Source organism: Hemicordylus capensis, chromosome 4 (genome assembly GCF_027244095.1).
Source record: "Hemicordylus capensis ecotype Gifberg chromosome 4, rHemCap1.1.pri, whole genome shotgun sequence".
Taxonomy (NCBI): domain Eukaryota; kingdom Metazoa; phylum Chordata; class Lepidosauria; order Squamata; family Cordylidae; genus Hemicordylus; species Hemicordylus capensis.
In genome coordinates, this window is record NC_069660.1 from 31799585 (window position 1) to 31826157 (window position 26573).

Sequence of the window (26573 nt, forward strand, 5' to 3'; positions counted from 1 at the left end):
GATTTGAACTGGCCTGGCTCAACTGGTTCAAGCTTGAAATAGCCCAGCCCCCAAAAAGAGAAGGCTGGTCCAAGTTCAAACTGAACCAGGCCTGATTTGGATTGAACCGGTTCAAAAGGCTTGACTGCCCAGATTGTAAAGGGGAATCCTGTAAGGATTTACAAGGAAAGCGGGGCAGGGGTTCCCTATCTAAAAATGAGTTGGGTGGCAGGCAAGAAGGCACCTTACCGGCTCTTGCAGTTGCGGATTCCTGGCAGCAGCGGCAGCTACAAGGCAGCAGCCCATCTCAGTCCCACCAGTGCTTTCCCCACATGGAATTCTTACCAGATTTCCCTTTACAAGCAAGGCAATTGAACCAAGTCAAACCAGTTCAACAGCTCAAACCAAACTGCTGCTGGTTCAATCAAACCAGCTCATGGACCAGACACCTCATTTCAAGTTCAATTCAAATGTGAACCCAACCACCCATTCTGGTTCTGTGCACACCCCTAATTTTGTGGTGGCAGCATTACATCCGAACACAGATGGCACCATAACTACAGTTTTGTGCTGTTTCTTCATAAAGGGTCGTCCAGACCCACCCAGGTTTGTCCCACTCCATGCCTGTGGTGCTTCCCACTGGCCAACTTTCCAAGCACTTGCCCCGCCACATCTACGATCTAAGAAAGCACTTGCCCAGGCAACAGGGACACCACCACATCCTATCCCAAGCTTCTAAGACTGTCAAACAGGAAAGTCAAATGGGGCATGCCCTCTTCCCACTCTGTACCTTGTTCTCTCCTCCTGGCAGTCAGGAGAGAAAGGGGACAGGATGACAAGATGGGCACTATGTGCTTAGCTTTCAAGATGTATGTTCATAAGCACATGCAGTTGCAGTGGCAACATAAACATGGCAACCATGTTAGATCGCTGGTATGGGAACATATAGCAGGGTGCGTATAAAGGGCAGCCCCAACCAGGAATCCTTGAATGGATCAGGTTTATTATTTGCACAATGATGTTGGGGAAGGCGGACCCAGCCCGTTCCCCTTGAGTGCGGTCCCTAGGCTTGCTCATGAGAAGGGCCCTAGACTTATTCATGAAAAGGGCTGAGCAGCATATCAACATTGCCTCCAGTGAAAGGAAAGATTCCTCACATGTAATAAGGATGGATGCTGTGCTGAGCAGACCACTCTCTTATGAGAGTGGAAGGCCATGGGGAAACTCCTTCACAACATGAGAAGAACTGTCTGTGGAGACAGGGGTGTTAGGCAGAATTGCTAATAATGTGCGATGACATCCCTTCTCCCATGGACCGCTGTCTCACGAGAGATCTCACATGTGGGCCAGATGACAGATGCTACCCAGCCTGTTTGCTCAACACAAGCAAGCAGCGTGGATGGGTACCGCAGCAACACCTCTCCATGTCTTGGTGACTGCTGCGAAGAAGTAGTCAAAGCAAACCTTGTGCCAGCCCATCCACCCATTTGAATATGCCCATCTTTATTTTTGCCTGAAACGGTGACCCCACTCTCCTGGGATCGCAGACAACTGGGGCTCCCCTCTGCTGCAATTCCCTGCAGCAGCAGATCTGCATATGCCGCAACACCAGTCCAAACCCAGGAAATTTGAATGAGAGTAAAGATCTGTCCCTAGTCCCGCTGCTTCCCCAGTCTGCCCACCCGGCTACAACCAGACACATGGAACATCAAAATCTCCTTTGGGTACATCAAAGGCTTCCCTGGAGAGAAGGGAGTTGCTGTGCATAAGTTCTATCATTAACCAGAAAGAACGGGGGACCCACAGAAGCGGGGGGGGGGGCTTTTTTGGATGGCTCAACTCATGAGTGCACAATTCAACAGAAGACCGAAGGTTGGTGAGCCTAAGGTCCTCCCTAGCAGACTGGCTCTCTCATGAGAGTGCAAGTCCCCTGGCAGCAAGCCACCACTGGGACAGGAGTGTGGTTTGGTCTCCATGAACTGCCTTGCTGGGGTGAGCTATTGCAAGAGCATTATTGGTCACAGCAGGCCAGATGCCAGGATCCTTTGCCCTCCCTAATATACATATCCCCTCCTAGGAAGTCATCATGTGCCCTTCCCTTCATGTTCTCTTCTCTTTCCTGAGAAACAGAAAAATAGTGCCTCTCAGCATCCCCACCCCACCAGAAATTGTGCTTTTGCGAGTGTTCTGTTGTGGGGCTCTTACCAGGGTGGTGGTGCAACTGCTGTCAGATGAAGGGCTTGCATGGCATTTAAAGAGATTTAAATGCCCTTTACCTGCCAAGGGTGGACAGATCATTCCAAAAAGGCATGATGGCTCTTGGCACACCCCATTGAAGATCATGGCTAATGGCTGCCACCCTAGAGACATTATGACGCCTTGCCCACAGTCTGGCGATGTGGGTGTTATGAAATTTGCTGGGATGTGGCCTCGGTGGACCAGCCAGCCAGTCAGTCATGTATTTTTACAGTCACAGACCAGTACAATGTGAACAGCACATTAGATAAAAAATTAAAAGAACTTAAAATACATTTATATCGAAGATGTAAAAAAAGTAACAAAGAACAGTAAAAATGGCTCTTTGGTGGACCAGAAAGAGAGAGGGGCTCTCCTGCCCTGAAAATTGAGGTGTCGGGTTGCGGGTGGACGGACATCTGTGATGCAATTCACAGTTAGAAAAATTAACCTCAGGTTCAGCAACCCTTCAGTTTCACGTTATGTGCAAATGTGGCCATTGACAGACTATATATTAGCTATAGACTAGTCAATAATTAACACAAGAAACTAGCAAGGGAAGAATATGAAAGATAAGATTACTATAACATATGTTCCTCATTTTGCACATGAAAATGGTTGTTCTGAGGATTACTTGCTCAGTGAGGTGTTCAAAGGGGAGAATCTACTATCCCTCTAGCAAGTGCCATCAAAGTCCTTCAGCACTGTTGACCCATTGCTTTTCTATAATTTTCTGGAAGTGGAATATCAGAGATTCCAGCACTTAATATAATGTTGTATTATTTATCAATGCCCTTCCCCATGGTCACAATCGTTCCTTATTTTATTTCACTTCAAAAAGAATGAAAAGAAAAGAAATAATGAGAAGCAATCAGAAATTAAAATCTATCAAACCAGGGGCAAAGAAACTGACATGGGGCAATTGAGAGAGACTATTTGTCCCCTGACCTATTTAGGCTGTTCTCGTGAACAGCCAAGCCCAGGCTTGGCTGCTGAGAGAACTGCCAGGATCCATACAGGCCTTGGTACTGCTGTACCGCCAAACCCGGCTCCATTGCCCAGCTGTTAAGCAGGGTTAAGGGTGTGTGCCTGGATTGTGCATCTGCTTGGGCTGCTTGTGTTACACTGAGGGATATCCAGAGGCTGGTCCTTGCTCCCAGCAACGTCAACTTCATCATCTGAGGGGAAGGCAAGTTGGATCCAGCCTTACCCCTGCCCACCTGGTTGTGTGAAAAGCCTCACTATGTTGTATCTGTGTTCAGATGTCTGATACATGCGCATATTTCTGTGTGCTTACTTGTGTTCATTTTAAAGGTAAACCTGGGTGCAGGTGCCCTGAAATGCAGGATACAGATAGGAAGTATACTGCTGTACTTGTGTTCAGCATAAGATGTGAATATCTGTACTTGTGTACACCATACACAAATTGTATGAGTGTTGAATACAATGTATGAATAGGGTTCTTGTGGAAGCCGGTGGGAGAAGGGAGAGTCATACTGGGTTCCCTTAGGATCTTGTCTGAATCATGTTCTCTGAGAATACAGGGTTCAAGATTGCATCCAAAATATTTGCCTAAATCCTTTCCCCTAGCTCGAAAGGGTTAAATGCATGTAGCACCATCTTTTATACTTCATATTTTGATATTTGGTTGGAATTCCTGCTCCTGAAGAAGAGCTTTGTGTTTGCTTGATCCCATTGCCAACTTTGTTAACCTACAGATGTTATGGTAAAGACTTGCTTTATGTCTTATATTCCATGGGTCTACTGTGACTTTACAAGTATGGACCCACAACAAATGTTCAGTACATCCCAGGTGTACATGTGTTACCTGAGTCTGTGGCCTAGCATAGTGAAGAAACAAGTTAGCAACAAACACAAGTTAGCTCTAACTTGGGTCTTACTTCATATGCAATTTTCCCCGTTTTCTGTTAGAGGGTATTCACATGATCAGTGGAAAGTGGGTTAAGGTAGCTTAGCCCACTTTCCATGGATTGTGGAAACCACTAGGCTTGCCTGCAAGCTGGTTTCCCCAAAGCAGGTAACCCGCTTGAATACCCCTCCCCTTAAAGGGGGTTAGTAGAGCAAGCGCTCCGCTAACCCCATTTTTAAATTGTGTATTGCTGCGGCAACACATGAGAAGACCCCCGGCCGGGAGGCTGCAAGCAGCCTCCTGGGCTCAGGGGTCTCTCCAGCATGCCCCACGCACTTACGCGGGGCATCCTGGAACTTCCGGGGGCCATGCGGCCCCCAATCCCTACAGCCCCCGCCGCCTCCATGACTAAGCCCTAAAAATACTCACCTCTTTGTGTTTTTGTTGTTGTTGTTGTTGTTGTTGTTGTGGGCAGGGGGCAGAGTCCCAGCTCCTTCTCATCCAAGCCCTAAGAATAAATCCAGTTTCAAAAATTCAATCCAGCGTCAACAATAGATGTTAAGAAGCAGGCCTCTTCAGTTTTGTGTAACTACTATGGAATAGGCTAAGGCACATGTCTTCTGTTAAGTTTTATTGTGGTTATCTGAACCACCAGCAGGGGCAGAGCTGTAATTGTGCTCATGGGTTCCAAGAACCCGTGCACAGCTACCGCTGGGGCCACCATGCTCACCTCACTGGGAACTAGTGGCAGCCCCCAGCACCTCTTCTCTTCCAGTCACATGCATGGAAATTCCCTCAGCACTTGCCCACCAGCACTTGGAGGGGCAGAGGTTAACTGAATCAAACTCCTTCCCCTTCAGAAACAGAATAGGGTTACCTGACTGGTGAGGGAGCCACAGAGTTTCAGCATTTTCTTCTGTGGAGACTATTGGATAGTCACCCCATATCTGCTGATACTTCCCACTTGCCCTCATTCTCTGTCCATAAGGATTGTAACATTTCCAGCTCTTTCAGAAATTGTATATAGATGACTCTACTGTACATGCTTCAAACAGATGCCATTGACCTTGTTGTCTATGATGTTAATCCGCAGCAATGGAATAAAATTGTTTCACTGCTGCTGCCTATCTGTATCAATTATATATTCCCAAATGATGCACCCTCAAGCCTAACTTTGGTTCTGCTTCCTTACAAACTCCCAAGTTGGAAAAACACATCTGTCGTAAGTAGAATCTGGAGGGGGTGAATCATGTTGAAGATCACGTTACACATTCACATCCTTCATCAGGCATTAATCTTACTGTCAGTAAAATTAATTGCTAGAGAATTAACTAGGGATTTCTGGAAGGCACCCTTTAAGTAAACAAAAGTGTTATACTGAGTAAGCCCTATGAGAGATACAATAAATAAAAGGGTAGTTGGACTGAATCAGAAGTATATGATGGGCCCAAAGTGGGGGAGGAAACATGGATATACCAAAACAAAGAACACACTGTAGAATAGTTTATTTCCCCTTAATCTCAACTATCTCAAACTGACAATTCATTCCACAAGCTTCACTTCCGGCTCCCCTCTCCATTTTAGCCAAATCATGCTCCCTTGCAGCCTTCAAGAAACAGTAGCTAGGGGGACCATCACAAAAACCAAGAAGGCTGGGCCCCCTCCAGCCCCTTATAATTTAAGTACTGACCTGAATGGAGTTTTCTGTCTTCCCACACTGCACTGGCAGGCAATGAAACACAACAGGCAACAAAACACAAGCAGATAGTGTTGTCTGGTTGTCTCAGCAACAAGCCAACACATTTCCTCTCCCCCGCCTCTCCATTCATAGTGAGGGCAATGTGATGGTGTATTTGTCCTCACAGATGTTGATACATAGCCATGTACCTGATTAGCTACATGGTTCTCTCATAGCTTCATGCTGGCTCCTGAGATGCACACATGATCTTCAATTGACTGGGATCACAAAATCAGCAAGAAGTCATTTTTAAAACTGGCACCAAAGCAACTACCAGTCAAGCAACAAACTCTGATAGGGAAAACATTTCAGCCACACACAGCCCTAATCCTCCTTCTGTACCGAAATTGCTTGTAAAAATTTGTCACAGCCCAATCTAAAATAAACCACAAGTGCTAGGCTCTCCGTCCAAAGCCTACGTTCTTATACAATTACCCCTCAAGTGCCCCAAAACTTATTGGAAGATGCTTCAAATAACCCAATATCTCTACATTACATGAGGTTTGAAGTGAGTTACAGATCTTGGGGTATTTGAAGCAAGTAGGTTAGAATAAGCTGAGATGGGTGGATTCAGATGCCATGACCAATCTCGGTTTATTTTAACCTAGATAGGAAATAGACGCTCATGCAGAGATGCACGAGTGTGCATTCCCGAGACTCAGGGATATCATGTGGAGCCTGGCACTAACCAAGGTTCTGTGTGACATCTGAACCAGCCCTGTGAGTCAGGCAGGCTAGGAGGAAGCTGCCAATATGTAACTGCTGATATGTAACTCCCATTGTGGCATCCTTTGCTGCACAATTACCAAATCAGAAGGCTAGGCTTTGGTACCAGATACCATTTCCTATGCAAGTGTCAGTCTTCAAAATGCTATACACTGCATATTGAGGACAGATTCATTTCTGTTTCTGTCACCCAGGCCTTGCAAGTGGATTTATTTTTAAAAGGAAATGTTCCCCTCCTCTCCCTCTCCTTCTTAATTGTTATTGTGCTTCAATATTTTCTGCTTTGGCCCAAAATTGTGCCTTATATGATGTTGACCCATTTATGGGAGTCCTATGAAACAAGAAGCATTATCATAAGTATTCCAGGCACATGTTAGGCCATTACTATGGGCAACTAGAAAGCGGGGGTGGTGGGGGAGGACAGGAAAACTCATTAACATGTGTGTGCCTACTCCTCTTTCCCTTCTGTATGCATAAATTCTTGAAGGCCTGGCTTCCAGAATGGTTGGACAAGCAAGCAGTGGTCTGTGAAAAGACACCATCAGGCTAGACCTGAGGGAATGGACCATGGGGAATACCAGGAGACTAAATCAATTCATGGGCAAGTCATCTGGAGCACCCACTGGGGAATCTAGGAGAACTGTGGGTAAAGGCAGAATTACAAAGCACTGAAGAACAGTGGAGAATCTTAACTAGGAAGGAAGAAAAGCTTCTGATTACAAGTAGACCAGCTGGCCCCATCGTTTATCCTCATTTTGTTTGTTTTAAACACAAGGTCTTAAGCCTCTTTTTTAAGGGGAATGAAGGGCCAACTGCGTCCTTAAAGGGGAAAAATGGCTAGGAGGTTTTATGCAACCAATGCCTTGCTAATCTTTATGAAACAAACTACAAACTAAGCCATAATACTTATCTGCTTTGCAATATGAGTGAAGGAGTCTGGGCAATAATTGAAGGTTTAGAAGACTGGTCAGTGAACAGAATGGCACAAAGCAGCTACACATCCCCTGAAGGGCAGAAATGTCTGACTGAACACAGTTTGGTGTGTTCGCTTCAACTCCCAATCCATGGAGCCCCCCAATCTAACTACATACATTTCATGCCAATGGAACAACCTTTTTTCCAGGTTAAATAACAGCCAGACCAAGGGGCATCATGGTTTTCACAGTGGGAAACAGTGCTGTGAAAATAAATAGTAGTGCTGTGAAAGTAAACAGTAGCCAGATTGGGGCTGTGGGACCCCCAGGGACATATTTAGGGGTGTTAATAAGCATTTCTGGGGGAAGGAGAGATCAGCAGAAATTGCTCCCCCCGCTCGTGAACTCTTGATTACTAAATGCTGCAGAGGCAGTTTGTATGTAGCACCTGGGTGAGAATGAGGCTATTATCACGCACAGTGGAAACCGGGCTAAAAGAGCCCAGCCCTGTTTCCACTGCACGTGAGAACCGCTGGGAGCAGTGTGGCTCCCGGCAGTGCAGCAGTGAGCCCTCTTAAGTGCCTGCTGCGTAATCCATGTTTCGGGCACAGGAGCACCCAAAAAGCAGGTCAAACTATTATGTGTCACTGCAGCGCAACTCCGCACCACAATGACTCACTAGGAGCTTCCCAGCCGGGAGGCTAGAACAAGCCACCCAGCGTCAGGAGGCTCCCCAAAGGCACCGCACACTAGCACAGTGTCTTATGAGACTCCCGGGGGTCCGGAGGCCCCCAAACCCCACTGCCCCAACCAGCAGGAGAGCTCCCTGCTTGTCTGCGGAGAGAGCAGGCCCGCTCTCCCTGCAAACCCCCTTTCAGCTCTACACACGGATCATGTGTAGAGCCTTAATGTCTTTAAGCTCTTCCCTATATGATAGGGGATATTAGAACCTCATAATTTTTTTAGGGCCTGAAAATGACTCAATTCCTTATTCTGAGAATTCACAAAACATTTTCCAGCAGTAATAGTAGATCATTTTATTGAAAGTAATATACCACCTTCTTACGATACGTCAGGATGTATGGGGTTTTTTTTAAAGATCAGACTGGCTTTCTATTTTTAACAAGATGATGAGCAATCAATACTGAAGACCTGCTTAAGCGCATATATTGGCTTTTCATTATCAAGGATTTCAGCATGGCATATTGGTGCAGCAAGACAGGCATATGACCTAGAAATAATAATACCGCATTCGTACTACTGATGGCTTCAATCAATATATGCATATATTGACCAGTGTAACAATAGCTGTGGCTGCTTAATATAGCAATGTCACATCCTATGTGTAACGTTGCTTATGTGCAGAACAGGCAAGTTGCTCCATAAGTTCTATAATTTATTTTCTTAATATAGGGCTACAGCTACTTCTGCTATGTCATGGTACGCTAATCATCTTAACTGGGTCTAATGTTGTGAATCGCAAAGCTAGCTGGTGCTCCAGCCAGAGAAAAAAGGGTTAATCCCAGTCATCCTGTAACATTTTAACAGCAATCTATTATATTAATTCTTGTAGACGTGCCTCTGTGGGGATGCGTCCCGGCAACACAGCGGATTGGCTGGGCAGCGTTTGGCCGTGTAGGGAAGTGGCCGCTTAGGGAGGAAAGGAAAAGAAGGAAAGCGGGCAAGATGGAGATACTTACTGTGTGGGGTCAGAACTCTGGAGATAATTTTGTTCTGCCTGTTCTTGATGGGGTCACACTTCCCAAAAAGGAACAAGTACGCAGTACGGAGTGCTTCTGGATCCACACCTCTCCCTGGTGTCGCAGGTTGAGGGGGTGGCCAGAGGTGCTTTCTATCAGCTTCGGCTAATATGCCAGCTGCACCCATTTCTTGAGATGAACGACCTCAAAACAGTGGTACAGTGAAGGCTGGTAACCTCCAGACTTGACTTCTGCAATGAGCTCTATGTGGGGCTGCCTTTGTATGTAGTCCAGAAACTCTAGTTGGTACAGAATGCAGCAGCCAGGTTGGTCTCTGGGTCATCTCAGAGAGACCACGTTACTCCTTTGTTGATAGAACTACACTGGCTGCCAATAGGTTTCAGGGCAAAATACAAAGTGCTGGTTAAGCCCAAAATGGCTCAGGCCCTGGGTATTTAAGAGAATGTCTTCTTCATTATGACCCCCACTGCCCATTGAGATTGTCTGGAGAGGTCCATCTCCAGTTGCCGCCAGCTCATTTGGTGGCCCACATGGGAACATCTTCTCCGTTGCTGCCCCGAGATTGTGGAATGTGCTCCCTACTGAAATATGGTTCTCTCCATCTCTGACAATTTTTAAAAAGCACTGAAAACCCACCCCTTCAGCCAAGTTTTTCCAGCTTTTTGATTTTTTAAAGTTTTAACCTGTTTTTAATTTTTAGATTGCCTTATTTGTTGTATGTTTTAACTTGTTTTATGTTGTTGTTAAATGCCAAGAGATGAAGGTTTGGGGTGGTGTAGAAATTTGACAAATAAATAAATAAATAAAAGGGGTCATGATGGCAGCATTAGGCACTGGTCCCTGCCTCAAGCATGCAGAGCCTTGAGCCACCATTTTACCAAGTGGTAACTTACTTGGGAAGCAAACTGTCACCTGGGAGGGCAATATTTGGGTGCCTCCCATTCCCAACCTGGACAGACAGAAGAATACCATAATGTATGGTACTGGTTATAGCCAAAAGGTCCAAGATAATTCGCAGGGTCACACCCCCCAATAAGCTTGAACAATTCATACACTTAATTCTCTTGCACAAATATCTGAGCTTTAAAAAATCAGCTCAAATGTTCCATTCACATTTCATTTCCGCCCCAAAAGCTACTGCATGAGCAATTGTCAGTTTACAGATTGTGCCTAACTCCCACCATCTGTAACTGCACAAAACTCAACATATGCTCTCCCAGCATACAGTTTCCCAAGCCTAGCTAAACACTCTTCCTGGAGCTCTCTAAACTCTGCCAAATGCTCTCCTGCAAGCCCTTCAGGGCATTCGAGCGAGAGATCACTTGCTTATGCTTGCTGGCTGCCAGTTTTTCCACAGCCAACTGGATGACAATGTCAGTTCTTCATCTTATTTCCATGCCAGAATGTGAAAGTTAGACAAAGTAATTGCTGTGTCATTACCCCCTTTCTAGTTGGGGTGTGTGTGTGTGTGTGTGTGTGTGTGTGTGCACACACGCTGTCTGTGTACCCTCAGTTTGCTGTAGGCAGAGAAAGACCACACAGCTTCGCAAGGCTCAGAGGCCATATGAGTTTGATTATTTGGATTATTTATTAAAGGGTATTGTCTTAACTTTCATTTGGAAAAGGAAATTATTGTATTCTATCTAGTAATCTTTTGTGTTTTACTGTTTGGACGTTTGTCCCAGTGGGGATCCTGTAGGGGTGGGGTGTGTGGAGTGAGAAAGGAAAAGGAGAAAATATGGAGCTGCTTCTGAATAAAGCCTTAGTTAAACCTGCATAATATTTCTGTGTGTTTATAAGGGAGTATATTTAAAATAAATCCTGTGTGTATATTTAAAATAAATCCTCCTTTTTCCATCATCCTTCTTCCCTCTTCTACCCCAGGGGCAATCTACCAAAACTGGAAGCCTTGATTGATCAGAAATATGGATTAGAAACCTGCAAATTATATGCTGATTGCTGGGATATCTGTATACAAAATTCACTTTGTCCTTCCCTCTGGGAGTCTGGAATGGCCTTGGCTGCTGCCATAGTTATAAGTATACCCATGGACTACTTTCTGCATTGCCTAATATCTTTGTCAAACAAAAGAGCTTCCATATGCTTATTATTATTGATTACAATTATATCCTGCCCTTCCTTCAAAGAGCTCAGGGCAGTGTGCATGATTCTCCTCACTCCCAGTTTATCCTCATAACAACCTTGTGAAGCAGGTTAGGCTGAGAGATCGTGACTAGCTCAAGATCAACTCCATGAGCTGTTCAGTAGAGTGGGGATTTGAACTTGGGTCTCTCCAATCCTAGTCTAACACTCTAAGCACACCATTGTGTTTCCTACGTGTCTAAAACCAGATATAAATTAAAAACATGGAGATGGGGCTGCAGCTCAGTGGTAGCGCTTCTGTTTTGTAGAAGGTCCCAGGTCCAGTCCCTGGCATCTCCAAATATTCATTCATTCATTTGATTTCTATACTGCCCTTCCAAAAATGGCTCAGGGTGGTTTACACAGAGAAATAATAAATAAATAAGATGGGAAGATAAGATATAAGATAAGAAATAAATAAATAAGATAATAAAATAGGACTAGGAAAGACTCCTGCCTGACATCCTGTAGAGCTGCTGGCAGTTAATGCAGAGTAGACTATTCTGAGCTAGACAAACCAATGGTCTGAATCAATACATGGCAGCTTCCTATGAATTAGGCCTGGCTGGAAGCAAAGTCTATAAGGCAGCTTCCTATGTTCCTGTGAGTTATGCTTCCATTAGGAACATAGGAAGCTGCCATATACTGAGTCAGACCATTGGTCTGTCTAGCTCAGTATTGTCTTCACAGACTGGCAGCGGCTTCTCCAAGGTTGCAGTCAGGAATCTCTCTCAGCCCTATCTTGCAAATGCCAGGGAGGGAACTTGGAACCTTCTGCTCTTCCCAGAGCGGCTCCATCCCCTGAGGGGAAGATCTTCCAGTGCTCACACATCAAGTCTCCCATTCATATGCAACCAGGGCGGACCCTGCTTAGCTAAGGGGACAAGTCATGCTTGCTACCACAAGACCAGCTCTCCTTCCCATTGTTTTGCAAGAAGGAATTTTTACTTTTATTTTATCTGCATAAATCCCATCATCTTCCTCAGAGGAATTTCATTTATCATTATTTATTCTAGATCACTATTATTGGTGTCTTACAACAGACTAAGGTCATTCACACAATCCAAAATGGTGTTCTGCCCAGATTTGGGAGCTGTGGGTGTACCCACTTTTCAATTGTGTGGAAGCAAGGTAAGAGGAAAACCTTGGTAGCTTTTCCTCCTATCTTGCATCCACACAATCACTTCTACCCAGGTTTTCCTCTTACCTTGCTTCCACACAATCAAAAATTTTGATCAAACACAGCTCCCAAACCTAGGCAGAACAGTTTTTGATTGTGTGAATGACCTCAATAAACAACATAACACAACTATAAATAACGTAAAATAATAGGATCAAACTACATGTTCAATCTTTTGAAAGTCCAGCTGAATTTAGGAGATCAGGAGCAAAGAGAGAGAGCAAAGTGGTCTCTCTGTTTTCATATTTTTGAAATTGGGGAGTATCAAGGTTGATTTTAAAAAATCAATGTTTTTTTTAATGGATTTTAAAATTTAAATTGGATTTTAATTTGTTAAGGCAATTAATAAAAAAGAACCTAGTTCAAAGATATCATTATGAATATTTCTCATAACCTAATTATATTCTATGAACACGTTGTTGTTAATTCGATTTCTATACCGCCCTTCCAAAAATGGATCAGACCCAGAGAAATAATAAATAAATAAGATAAGATGGATCCTTGTCCCCAAATGGCTCATAATTTAAAAGAAACATAAGACAGACACCAGCAACAGTCACTGGAGGTACAGTGCTGGTGTACTGTATTGCTGTTGTTAACAGCAATATATGGGGATGAGAGATAACAAACCTGATCAATCCTATTCTGCAGGTGATGTACATGCAGAATACACACAGTCAAGTCCATGTTCCTCTTTTTCTCTAAAAGAGCAAAGACAAAGAAGGTCAATAAATGAATAGAAGATTTGTGTGGAATGGAGTAGATCTGAACAAGAGGGGGAAGTCTGGATGTAAATCCATGCTAACTTAGCAAAGAGGCACCTTTTGACGTGGTGATTCTCTTTATTTAGCAGGGGGAGAGTAACTGGCCCTATCCACCCCCAGCACAGTACCTCCATTGCTGGTGTCTATCTCATGTTTCTTTTTAGATTGTGAGCCCTTTGGGGACAGGGAGCCATCTTATTTCTTTGTTTTTTCTCTGTGTAAACCGCCCTGAGCCACTTTTGGAAGGGCGGTATAGAAATCAAATAAATAATAAATAAATGTAAGAGATAGGGGAGGGGAACAGAAAGTGAAAACAAAAGTGAACAGAACATATTCATGCAGTCCTGAGGAAACATTTTCTCAGTGTATCATCGACTGTAGAAGGGAAACACCTATAATGGCAGCAGGCCGTAAGAGAGACCCCATCTGGGAATATTTCAGTGAAGTCACTGTACCTGTAAGATAGGCATGCGTGCAAAATGCAAACAGTGCAACAACGAAATGCAAGGCCTGGTTGCCCGCATGAAACCACATTATGAGACGTGTGCACCTACCTTATAAAAATGAAACCTACATCTATCTTTGAATATGCCTTGTTCTGTTAGATAACAATAATATACTTTTACTAGAAAATGACGATTAAATAGAACCTGACTAGTGATTTAAATAATTACAATAGAGTCATTTTGTGAGGCGATTTACATTTCTATTTAAATCTTTATTTAAATCAAATCAACCTTGGGGCATATGATTTTGGACAGTGCAGACCCTAGCTCACTGGAGAGCTTCCCGGCTCCTTTCACCTGGCAGACACTACTTTTTCCACAGAATGCTCCAGATGGTTATAACAACATGAAATACTGCAGTTCCAAGAGGCATTCTGGGGGTAAAGTAGTGTCTACTAGCTGAAAGGAGCCAAGAAAATTGCTGGTAAATTCCGTGCCTAACCACAACAAAAATTGTTCACACTCTTTCAAAAAATGGTTGAAATGCCCCCAGCTTCCATCCTCTTTGAAATGCAGATGCAAAATTGGGAGCTTTATAAAGTAAGCAACAACAATACAATTTATTTTTGAATTAAATTCAAGGTGTTGGTTATAACCTTTAAAGTCCTTCATGGTTTGCACCCTGGTTATCTGAAGGTCTGCTTGCAACCCAGTGTTTCTGCCCACCTGACAAGATCATCTGAGGAGGATCTGCTCCAAGTGCCAATGTTGAGGGAGGCTCGATTTCCATGCACATGGGACAGGGCCTTCTCAGTTATTGCCCCCAGGCTTTGGATTGCTCTCCTAATAGACATTACATTTTGGCTTTCCTCACTGCCTTTAAAAGGCAGATAAAGAACTGGCTTTTCACTCAGGCCTTTGATCTTTAAGGGGTACTGTTTTCTTTTTTGTTGGTGGTGCTGTTTCTACGGTTATATCTTATTTTATTGGGTTTTTTATGGATATGTTGTGAACAGTTTGAGATCATTTTTTAAAGAAACACGGTATAGAAATTTAGCAATAAATAAAAATAATTATGTTAAACCCTAAGAAGACACGTTCAGTCAAACACTTGCTTTAAAAGGTAGTTTAAAGACCTCTCTGAAAGCTCAGTAAAAAGGTTGCTCTCCTAACATCTTCAGATAAAACATTCCATAGTTTTGAAGCTACCACTGAGAAGGCTGTGCTCCCAGATGTTACCATTCTGACTTGCCATAAGGATGGAACAGGTTATAAAACTTGACTAGATTTCCTTGGGCAAGCTGGCTCATATTGGAATAGACATGAGGTGCAGGGTTGTCCTTAGAAGAGTGCAGGTGATGGGCTGGGGGTGAACCAGCATGTGCGGGGGGGCCTTAACATTTCAAATAAATAAATAATATACATTATATGTAAAACCAAGACACAAATATACACAGTAACACATTTGCATTCCAAACTTGAATTCCAAAATTCAAGTTGGAAAGCACCATACCATCATCCATCCAAATTATTCACAGAATGCCCACTGCTCCTCCATTTCAAAGAAAATAATCAGTCTGTTTCTGATATAATTTTTTTTATCCTACTTTTCTATTCCGCTCTTCCTCCAAAGAACCCAGAGCCACATACATGGTTACTTATGTTCACAACAACCCTGTGAGGTATAATGAAGAACACACACACACCAACCCAGAAGTTTGGAATAGCAATGAAACACAAGCTCCTGCCTCTCTGCCTGCTGCTCCAAAGTGAATGATTGCAGAAGAGGGAGGGAGGGAATAGGGGTAGGCTGCTCAGACTCTGAGCCTCTCAGCCACCCAGATCCTTGGCCAGAGTGCACTCGTGGCCTGCCCACCCCGGGGCCTGTCCCACCACACCCCTGCTGCCCTGCCCTAAGGACGGCCCCAATGAGGTGTGAGGGTCCCTCCCAGGCCATGCAAGGCTTTAAAGCAGGCCTGCTCAATTTAGGCCCCCCAGCTGTTTTTGGACTACAACTCCCATAATCCCCAGCCACAGTGCCCAATAGCCAGGGATTATGGGAGTTGTAGGCCAACATCTGCAGGAGGGCCGAAGTTGAGCAGGCCTGCTTTAAAGGCTAAAACCAGCACCTTGAATAGGAATGGGCTTGTAGCTCACTGGCAGAACATCTGCTTAGTAGTTCCAGGTAGGATTGAGCAAAATTAATACCCAAAGCCCTGGAGAGCCACTGCCAGTCAGAGTAGACAAAACTGAGCTCGATGGACCAATGGTCTGATTCGGTACATGGCAGCTTCCTATGAATTGGGGCTGGCTGAAAGCAAATTGGTACCTAATGTAACTGGTGCAGAATGTCACTTTAATTAAATGTTTATTGGAAAACATTTGGGGTGGGGGGGAAGCTGGATGGGCTGACAGACTAGTTATTCCTCACTGAGTTATCTTGATTTAAGGCTGCTTCCAGTATAGCATTTAAAGAGGGTTTTTCTTTAGAATTGATCTTGTCTCATGAATGCATACAGAGAAATGTTACGTAGACTGGATTCTTCCCATAACCTTTCCAGTAATGATCCCACAAATGAAACTATTTGTCTAAATACCTTTCTGGCAAACTATTCTAAACATCATCTGACAAGAATCTAGGAAATTGTTCACTGAGAAAGTTAGATAAATAATCCAGTCTAGGCTTACTTTTCCACATGTGGACACTTATGAAATTGCTTTAAAGGCTCATTACACAAGCATCAACCAGACCCTGTAGTAATAAATAAACCTATGTGGGAAGATGCGGATTCTGTATTAAAGCAACCATTTCTCTGTGAAATACTAAGAGAGGGCTTATATTCTTAAAGTCTATACACACACACTCACTCAAGAAAGACAGACAGACAGACAAATATAATTGTCTGAGCCTGAATAAATCTTCAGTGACATGAATTGGAATCCTAGCAACTCAGAATCATCCAGGTCTAATAGCAAGAGGCAGGAAGCCAGGTAGGTGGCGTCTTTCATCAATGAGCTATCCCTTTGCCAAATTCCTTCAGCAAGTGTGAGCTTGTTCTGAAATTTGTATGCCAGGAAAGGCATTCGTTGAGCCCGCTAGAGAAAGTAGCAGGTGGCGTTTCAATTGCTCTTTCCCCGTCCATACGGTGACTCAGCTGACAGTAAGTGGGATTTGCAAATGCTTATTGAATTGTTAGTCAGCTCTGTTGGTATTCTACTCAAATTAATTTTGCAATCTAGTAATTCCCCCCTTGCTTTCACCTCTCTCCTGGATGTACAAACTACAGCCTTGGCATGGCTTATTTTTCCTGATTATTTGCCAAGGAGGGTGCCTCAAAGACTCAGTAAGAAGTACAAAAGCCTCTCTTGAAGAAAGACACATTGCAAGTTAATGATTTTTATTATGAACAATTAGCTGCTGAGAGCTATATTTCACTTGCTTTAATTGCATATTCTACATTGCACTCTCATTCTCCGACATCCTTAGTTCTAAAATGTAGAACTTGTAAGACAATTCAGTGCAATCACCCCGCTTGTCCAATACTGGACAAGAATATTGGAATATTGGGATATTGTCCAATACGTGGAGGCCAATAGAGCCTTTTACCCCTTTAGGGTCCCAGATGGCCCACAATCTTGTGTAAAGGATTCTTGATCCGTACGCTGGCCCTTTGTGTTCTGCATTCACACAGCAGTGACCTACAGCCTGGAGGAAAGTCATTCTGGCCTGAGAATGCTGCATCTGAAGAGCTTGAGTATGGCTTAATAACCTGTTAAGCAAGACATCAGGTCACTTGTAAGTGCACAAGTAAATGCTTTTCATGTACCTCACCTCTCATATAAATTGACTGTCAGGCTAGCAATATGAATAATCAGTAGAGGCAAATGCAGAATGCATCTCCCAGCAGAAGGGTTCTTGAGAATTATGTCCAGTCTTCATTTACTTACATAATCAAGTCCATCCTTTTACAACAAAGCACTTGAATAAGTTCAGTGTTCTTTTCCACTTTCTATGGCTAACAATCTAGCAATTTGCTGGGACGCTCCTGTTCTTACAAACCAGGTTCTCTAAAGGCTTGCAAAGCAAGAGGAAATACATGCAAAGGAAAGAAGATATTCTATCAGCATGAAGATATTCATGGAAGGAAACTGGCATGTTGGGTTCAGTGCTCATAATTGCTCCAACTAGGAATGGCCCAAGGCATTTTGCTGCCTAGAGTGAAGGATAATCTGATGCCCCCTCATCTGTGGGTGGGTGCTCAGCATTCTCAGCCATACTGCCGAGGCAATTAAATTGGCTCAAATTGGAAGAGGGAAAGAAGAGGTGTGCCCCAGGAGCATGCAAAGGGGGAAATGAACAGTGTGCCCCAGTGATGTGAGGAAAGGCAGTGGCAGCAGATGGTGGGGTTGCATCTGTAAGACTGGCACTTCCCCCACCCTTGTGCCCTTCCCTGCACCGGTGGCAGGTGCACATCACTCAGACTCATGGAAGGGCTACCCCCAGCTCCAACAATAAATGTAAAAGGAATCTTTCTCTGTATGATTTGAACTCATCATCTTCAAACCACCTATGCAACCTTTTCCACCCAAGCAAAATATAAACAGCTATTCCTCTTCCATGCAAAATTGTTGGCTAGCTGGCCACCTGTGTGGAGTACCAGTGGATCAGCTGCTCCCTGCAGATGTCACTTATGCTTATGCAGTTCAAGGTCGCCTAGCCCTACAACCCACATTTTCACCCCAAGGACCTGGCTGAATTCTTTTGCAATTTCCAGGGAACCAAATAAGAATATTGTTGGCTTATCAGCTTCCAAACATCCTCTCCCACTTCAAGGGGCTGAAACATTAGGGTAGCACAAGACAGGTCTGCCACCCATCCTAATACTAATATCTACTACTTTCTTCAAGTAAAATAACCATCATGGGGGAGGGCAATTCAGTTCTTCACTGGATGTCTGAATATACAAACTTACAGGGTCTACTGAAATCCATTAGACTGGGGAGTACCAGTTTCCACAACACGAGGCATACAATGCAGGGAAGCGGGAGAAAGACTGGCTGCCTTCCCAGACTAAATGGATCAGGTTGCCATTTGGGCAGTCCAAAAGCAGCCACTCCAAGAAAGCCTATAACTGTCAGACGCAGCTCTTATCAAAGAGGGTGAGGGATTTAGAACAAGCAACACATCTGCTGTTGGGTTGCATCTTGCTGCTCAGACCAGTGAGAAAGCCAGCTGGATGCTTGCTTATATAGGAGCCAGGGGAGTTCCACATGACCCACTCTGACCTATTAGTATGAAGAGGTTTCTTTGCTGTCCTGGCAAGTGTCCCTGTAATTATCTCCTTTGGCTAGAGCTAGGTGGTGGCGGTGTATAGACTGGTATGCCTTGCAGACAGGGCCTTCTGTGAGCTTCAGACCTGATAACCTACACGGGGAGGGGGGGGGAGGCACAAGGAACGAGCAATAGATATTTAGCTGCTAATAAGACAAAGCCACATTTTTGTGGATAAACAATTTTGGTGTTTGGAAAGAGAGAGTTTCAGGAAGCCCAGCACAACATATTCTCTCAACATCCCCCAATACCTTGCATAATATGCTCCAAGTCACTCCTGCTCCCTGTCCCCTTCAGCAGCTGAGTGATAATGTTAGGGCACCAAGCAGCCAGTCAGATTTGACTATATGACAACTTCATGAAGTCAAATCAAAGCAATACTTCCTGCTCTCATTTAGTGGCACACCTAGGTAACTTTGGTGCCCAGACCTGAAGGGCTTCAGAGCTGCCGCCGTGAGGCCCCCCACTGCTGCGAGGCCTCCCTTAAATAAAACCTCTGTCCTGGGGGGCCTCTGTCCTGGGGGGCCACACCTCTCCTTTCCACTTTCGCCACCACTGTATATGCGGACAGGGGCTGGGGGGTGAGCCAAGCAGGCCTCAGCCTCCCCCGTGGTCATGGGCTTGCGACGCTCAATACTTCCACTGTGCAGGCGCGCTCAAGGCCCAGGTAGTTGGCCCACCAACCGCTGCACCTGCCACCGGCTGCTGCCGCTGCCACCATAGGGGAAGCCAAGACGTGCTCGGCTCCTCCACTACCCACCCCCAGCCGTGCACATGGCGGTGTCAAAAATGGAAAGGAGCGATGCAGCAGGGCCAGCACGGAGCAGGCACAGGGTGGTGGCAGGAGGCCCGCAGGACATTTGGAGCCCCGGACTCAGGAGGCCACAGACCAGAGCCCCAAGGTCTGAGGGTAAGAGCGCCTCTGCTCTCATTTTGATCAGAAGATCATAGTCACTCCATTTTGCAGGCCTCCCAAATTATCATTGAAACAGGGACAGCACATTTTGCAGACAGTGAATTTTCACACACACACACACACACACACACACATACATTTTGGTTTATCCCCAGCTACTCAGCATTATAAAATACAAATCCACCATGGCCCATTGTTTTATGTATTGGTTTTTATAATAAAGGCACACCAGTTTCTATGGGCTACAGTATATACTAAAGCAATAATATCTATCTCTACATCCAACTACTTCTGACTATCGCCAGCCTAATAAAACAGGTTTCCAGTTAGACAGAATAGGCCTCACCATCCAATTTGGAAACAAATAAAATGTGTACCTCCAACTTACCCTTGTTGTCCTCCTCTTAAAAGCATATAAAGAAGCAATCTTCAAAACAACAATATAATACATGTTGACTTTTATTTTCTCTTAACTGAGCTTGTATCTTTTATTAGTCAGTATTTTCTTCCATCATGAACGAACACAGGATGAACTGTCTGCTAGTAAAACCACCACCACCTCGACTTCACAGCTTGTTTTTAAAAAATACACTAATTGCAACAGCTTTGCTGTTGCCAAAACAAGTAAACTAAGTGCCTAGTAAAGGTAAACAGAGACATTATAAAATGCAGGGGGGTAATTTTCCTAGTTTCCATTTAGGATTCATTTGTATGCATACTTAGGCATGTGTGAGGCACTGCAGACTGCCAGACTTTGCAATAACCACACTGAATAGCTTGATGGCATAGAACGAAGTGAGACAAATGCATCAGCAACTGCCCTAACACACATGGGCTCTTAAAATGAGACACTTACACTATGATCCTAAGCACACTTGGAAGAAAGTTCTGTTGATTTAAGTGGAATAGAGACCTTTGCATAAAACATTATAAGCTATTTCCCTAGGGCAGCAGATTCCAGAGAAGGCACCATTTTCCTACCCCCCAAGCTCTAGCTTTGTATGTTGTTGGAGAGTCTTGGGGTTGAAGGGTGTCATTTCGAGTATTTGCTTCAGCTATGAAAATGTCTAAGGCCAGCACTGCAGTGGAACTGAATTCCATGGAAGCAGGCTTAGGAGGGCAGCCATCAGGTCTGATCTTATGAATTGCTCATAACTATCGTCAGCCTGGCCTACACAGGGAAGTTGAAAAGACCTTTGAAGATAGATCATTAGGAAGGAGATTGAAGATAAAACTGCTAATATTAGAATGCCATTATACAAATCTGTAGTACAGTCACATTTAGAGTACTATGTACAGTTCTGGTCACCATGTGTCAAAAAAGAATATTATAGAACTGGAAAGGGTGCAGAAAAAGGGCAACCAAAATGATCAGGGGGCTAGGGCACCTCCCTTTCTTACAAGAAAAGTTCACATCATTTGCAGCTTTTTAAGTCTTTTTTTTTTTTTTAAGTGACTCAGGGGAGCTATGATAGAGGTTTATAAAATTATGCATGGTGTGGAGAGACCTCCCCCGTGGTCACAGTGTTTTCCTCCACAACATTCGAATCAAAGGTCATTCCATTAAACTGACTGCCCGGAAATGTACAACCGACAAAAGGGAGCACTTTTTTTTTACAGTGCACATAACCTATGGAATTCTCTGCCATGGGATGTGATGATGGCCACCAGCTTGGATGGCTTTAAAAGGGGCTCAGACAAATTCATGGAGGCCAGGTCTATCCATAGCTACTGGTCTTGATGGCTATACGCTACCTCTGGGTTCAGAGGCAGGATGCTTTTGAATCTGAACAGCAGTTGTAGGGGAGCAACAGCAGGAGAGGGGACAGTGGTGGCTAGTCAGTAAGGGCAAGACGGGCTGTGCCAACACGCTAGTAAAAGATCAGATTTAAAGCAGCCAGAGAAACCTCCAGAGCAGGGAGCTTCTTCCAGCCCCTCGTCCCCTGCCTGTAACTTTCTCTTTGGTCTTACTGGCTAGAACAGTTGCTACATAAACTGCTGCAGCCAGTCCAATTCCCAGGGGGCTCCTCCTGGTACTGCCCTAGGCTTGTCACCTGAAGAGCTCCACCATGATGAAGAGAGGGCTGGTCAAATTTCTTCCACATTCATTTAACTGGTAAAACAAGAGGTGATTAAAAGAGATACCTTATTGGCTTCTGATGAACTTCCATTAATTAGAAACTTGGGTATGGCTTGATTTTGGCCCCTCACTTGAAAGTTGCAAACATGATCTTCCCCAGCTGCATGCTGTTTCACCTCATGGAGTCCATCGTGCAAAACTAAAGAGTCTTTGTTGCATATATTGCAATGAGTTTGCAAATAATGATCATGCACTTAAGAAACTAACATAACTCCTTTTCCCATTCTTCATGATATTTTTGCAATTCCTCCTGCCTTTTTTGCTGGAGATTGAGTGGAAGAAGATAACAAGACAGGCTGCTCAACTCTCGGGAGAGACTTTTGTAGAATGGGCCATGCCTTCACAGGCCTGGCTGCTCCCTGCTCCACAAGGCTCAGCCTCCTCTTATCGCCTGCAGGGGGAAAGGTGAACTTTTGGCTCCAAAACAAGCTTCATCATGGGAGTGGTAGTCCCAGAGTGCAATCTGCTATCCAGCCTGCAGACTGCTTTCTAGAGGCCTGCAACGTGAAGCCAGCCTCTTTATTGTGTGTGCACTGCAGTCAGTGACTGGCCTACCTCAAAGTCAGGGGTGTAGCTATAATTGGGCGAACGGGTTCAAAGAACCCAAGCCGTGCCCAATCAGGAGCCGCCATTCGCGGACCTGACACGCCCCCTGCGTCTGACGTCAGATGTGGGGGCGGTAGTTTAGCTCCCAAGCGGGGGCCGCGCAGCCCCTTCGAGAGCTAAACAAAGCCAGCCAGAAGCGGCTCTTCCTTGCAAATAATAATAATAATAATTTGATTTCTATACCGCCCTTCCAAAAATGGCTCAGGGTGGTTTACAAAGAGAAATAACAAATAAGTTGGCTCCCTGTCCCCAAAGGGCTCACATTCTAAAAATAAACATAAGACACACACCAGCAACAGTCACTGGAAGTACTGTGCTGGGGGTGGATAGGGCCAGTTACTCTCCCCCTGCTAAATAAAGAGAATCACCACGGTAAAAGGTGCCTCTTTGCCCAGTTAGCAGGGGTTAGGGAAAGGCAGGGAAGAGTCGCTCCTGGCTGGTGCTGCGAACGCAGCGCCAGCCTAACTAGCTCCTGAAGGGGCCGCCCAGCCCCTTCAGGAGCTAAGACTGGTGCTGCATTCGCAACGCAGCCCAGAAGCGGCTCTTCCCTGCAGGGAAGAGCCACTCCTGGGCTGCGCTGCGAACGCAGCACCAGCCTTTGTTTAACTGCCGAAGGGGCCGCATGGCCCCTTCAGCAGTTAAGCTGCTTCTCCCGAACGGAGCCTCAAGGCTCCATTCGGGAGCCAGACCATGCCCCCCGCGTCTGACGTCAGACGCAGGGGCGGGGCTATCGGGGCGCCCACCGCGGCCGCACACAGGCCGCCAGTGGGCTAGCTACGCCCCTGCTCAAAGTACTGGAAATATAGAACAAACTGCATTCATATTAAGTTGATAAAGAAATGGTACATGTTAATGCTAAATAAAGAACTGTTCTTTGAAATAAAGAAGGGGTGGCAAGCCCATACTGTCCCCAGGAAGAACTAAAATAATGCATAAAAAGACAATTCCCGGTTGCTTCAGGGAGTATATTTTTAACACTTCCCCCCTTTTTCCTGGAGCCCCCTAGGAATCAGACTGGCTGAAGCAGCTTGAGTAGCAGTTGTTCCAGCCAGTAAGAACAAAAGAGGATGTTACAGGCGCTGGAGGAACCAAGCTCCCTGCTCTGAAAGTTTTCCTGGCTGCTGGTAAGTCTGATCTTTTACTAGGGATGTGCACGGAACCGGGCAAGGATGGTTCGAAAGTGAGGGGGGGTGGACTTTAAGGTCAGGGGAGGGTGCTCTTATCTCTCCCTCTGCTTTCCCTCCACCAGCACTCAGTTTTTGTAAAGTCCTTCAGGGCAGCAGCGTACCTCCCTGCCACTCCAACCCCTCTTCGGCCGGAACTGGCTGGAAGGGTGCATGTCACACTTGTACACGCGCATGTCAGGCGGGTGCAAACGCAATGTGCGTGCGCACACACGCCAGGTACTTCCGGCCAAAGAGGGGACAGGGCGGTAGGGAGGTACGCTCCTGCCCCAAAAGACTTTACAAAAAATGAGCATTGGCGGGGGGAAAGCAGAGGGAGGGGTAAGTGCACCCTCTCTCACCCTTAAAGTCACACACACACACACACACATGCACCTTTGAGCCTTCGAACCTCCCATGCCTTCATCTCCTGCTTGTGGGCTTCCCAGAGGCATCTTGTGGGGAAAGAATGCTAAACTAGATTGACCTTAAGCCTGATCCATGTTCTTATGACAGAACATATGTTCTTGTTACACCAGAAGACAGTGAACTACAAGGACAATAGCATGGTATCACATGAATCAGAATAAGTTGAGCTGCCCGCCCGACATGCACTCGCACCCACCTGACATCAGTTGATCTAGACCTAGGACGGGCAGAAGACATGGATAGGTGGGTTTGTGATCCAAGTAATACCAAACCAGCATCAGATGGAGCCCAGTGAGTCAAGAAGTGGAATTCACAGAAAGTGTTATCTCTGATGACTGATTAGCAGATAGCTGGGGGAAATTAAGCTCATAGGCAACATCCAATCTTCAATGTGACTTTGTCCAGCCCCAAATAACTTGGGAGTTTTTAACAGCATCTCTGGGAGCACCTTGTTTATTTACCCTAGGGAAAATAACCCTAGGGAAAATAATAACCCTGCCTGCAGCAGCAATTTATTCCTTGGCTCTCCCTGTCAAAAACACCTTTCCTTGGAGTCCTAGGCTCTTAAAGGAGAATAACTCTTAGGTACTACAATAGTTCTGTCAGGGAGAATGCACATAGAAACTAGCTCCTGAGCACCTTGATGCTCATGCACACAGTCTCCATGATGCTTAAACAGTTGGCCATCCCTTATATAAATTTAATTATTATTTGGTTTCCTAAATTGTCACTTATGTGGCACTCACTTCCCACCAGCTCAATTCCAAAATGGAGCTAAAAGAGTAAAGCATGAACTTAAAAAATGAATGAAATTGTTTCAGTGGAACACACTTATGACAGTACTCTTTATGGACTATTAACTCTTCAGGATACTTATCCCTAACCCCCAAACAGCAGTTGTTGATTTCTACCTATAATGAAACCAAAATGTGAAAGAAAAAACATTCTTGGTCAAGGCCTGCAGGAAGTTAATTTCCCATTCGTATAAAGTGTATGAAAGTGAGTATGGTTGCGGACCACACAAATGGCTGCCGCGCATGCATGAAGGCCATGTGCATGCCAGCATTACGTGAAGGCAGCTGGGAGACACTCCGCTGGCACACGATGATAGCCGGTGGGAGCACCGCAGATTTTCCTGTGCCGGCGAGCAGCGGTGGAGCAGGTACAATTTGCTACTTGAATTACGTTTCATGCACATCCATACAGTGTTCCCTGTAACAGGGATTCCCAGTTGTTGTTAACTGCAACTCCCATCATCCCCAGCTGCAATCGCCTTTGGCTGGGGACTATGGGAGTTGTAGTCAACATCTGGAAATCCCTATTGCAGAGAACACTGTTTATAGGTACCACTTTGCCATCCTTTCCCTTAAAAAAAAAAGATCAAATATTGGTAGCTGCCTGTGAGAGCAGGGTGAGAGAGAAACATACATTCTTAAATCAATAAAGAGTCATGCTGCATCTAAACCCTTCTGCAAGGAGTCATGGAACCTTCACCTCTTTCTAAAAAAGTAAAAGCAATGAGCATTCCTGCCTTGTGTTCTATAACATTTTAACATGGTGTCACTTTTGACATCACAGCATTCGTATGTGCAATATCAACACATTAAGTGTTATTTCCTTCTGGAATTAACAGAAGATGCAGGAAGTTTCTCTCGCTCTCTTTTTTACACCTATGCTTCCCCAGCTATGCATTGAAGCACAGCTGAAAAGAAAGTTGCTTTCCAGGTGTCCAAACACCACATAAAAGGAAAATTCATCACCCCATCACCATGCCAAGAGGTGACAGAAAGAGGTGAGAAGAAAACAGCAAATAAGACTCACAAGCTCACCTGGTTCTGAGGCAAAAGTGTTATAGAATTGTTGTCTGTTATGTAACTCATATCCTCAAATGTTGTGAATCATTGCAATTGCACAGCCTGGTGGAAGAAGGCAATTAAGTAATTAAAAGCTACCAAAAGAAGAAAACATTACGGCTGTACTCACACGCAACCTAACCCAGGCTAGGGTGTGTGAAGTGTCAGGAACCATGCAGATCCCGGTGCTTCAGTTTTTAACCTGGCTGCTGGGATCGTGTGTCTCAGGTTGCCTGCAGCCCAAGGAGACACTGAGACAGGTGCCTAGAGCACCCGTCTCACAGATATCCCCCAATGCACCACGCTTGTCACACGGTGCATTGATGATACCCAGAGGCTGGGACACTTCATCCTGGCCTCCAAGAATCCTTGTTGCATGCAGCAGTGTGGATCATGTGGTAGTGTGATCCGTGCTTCCA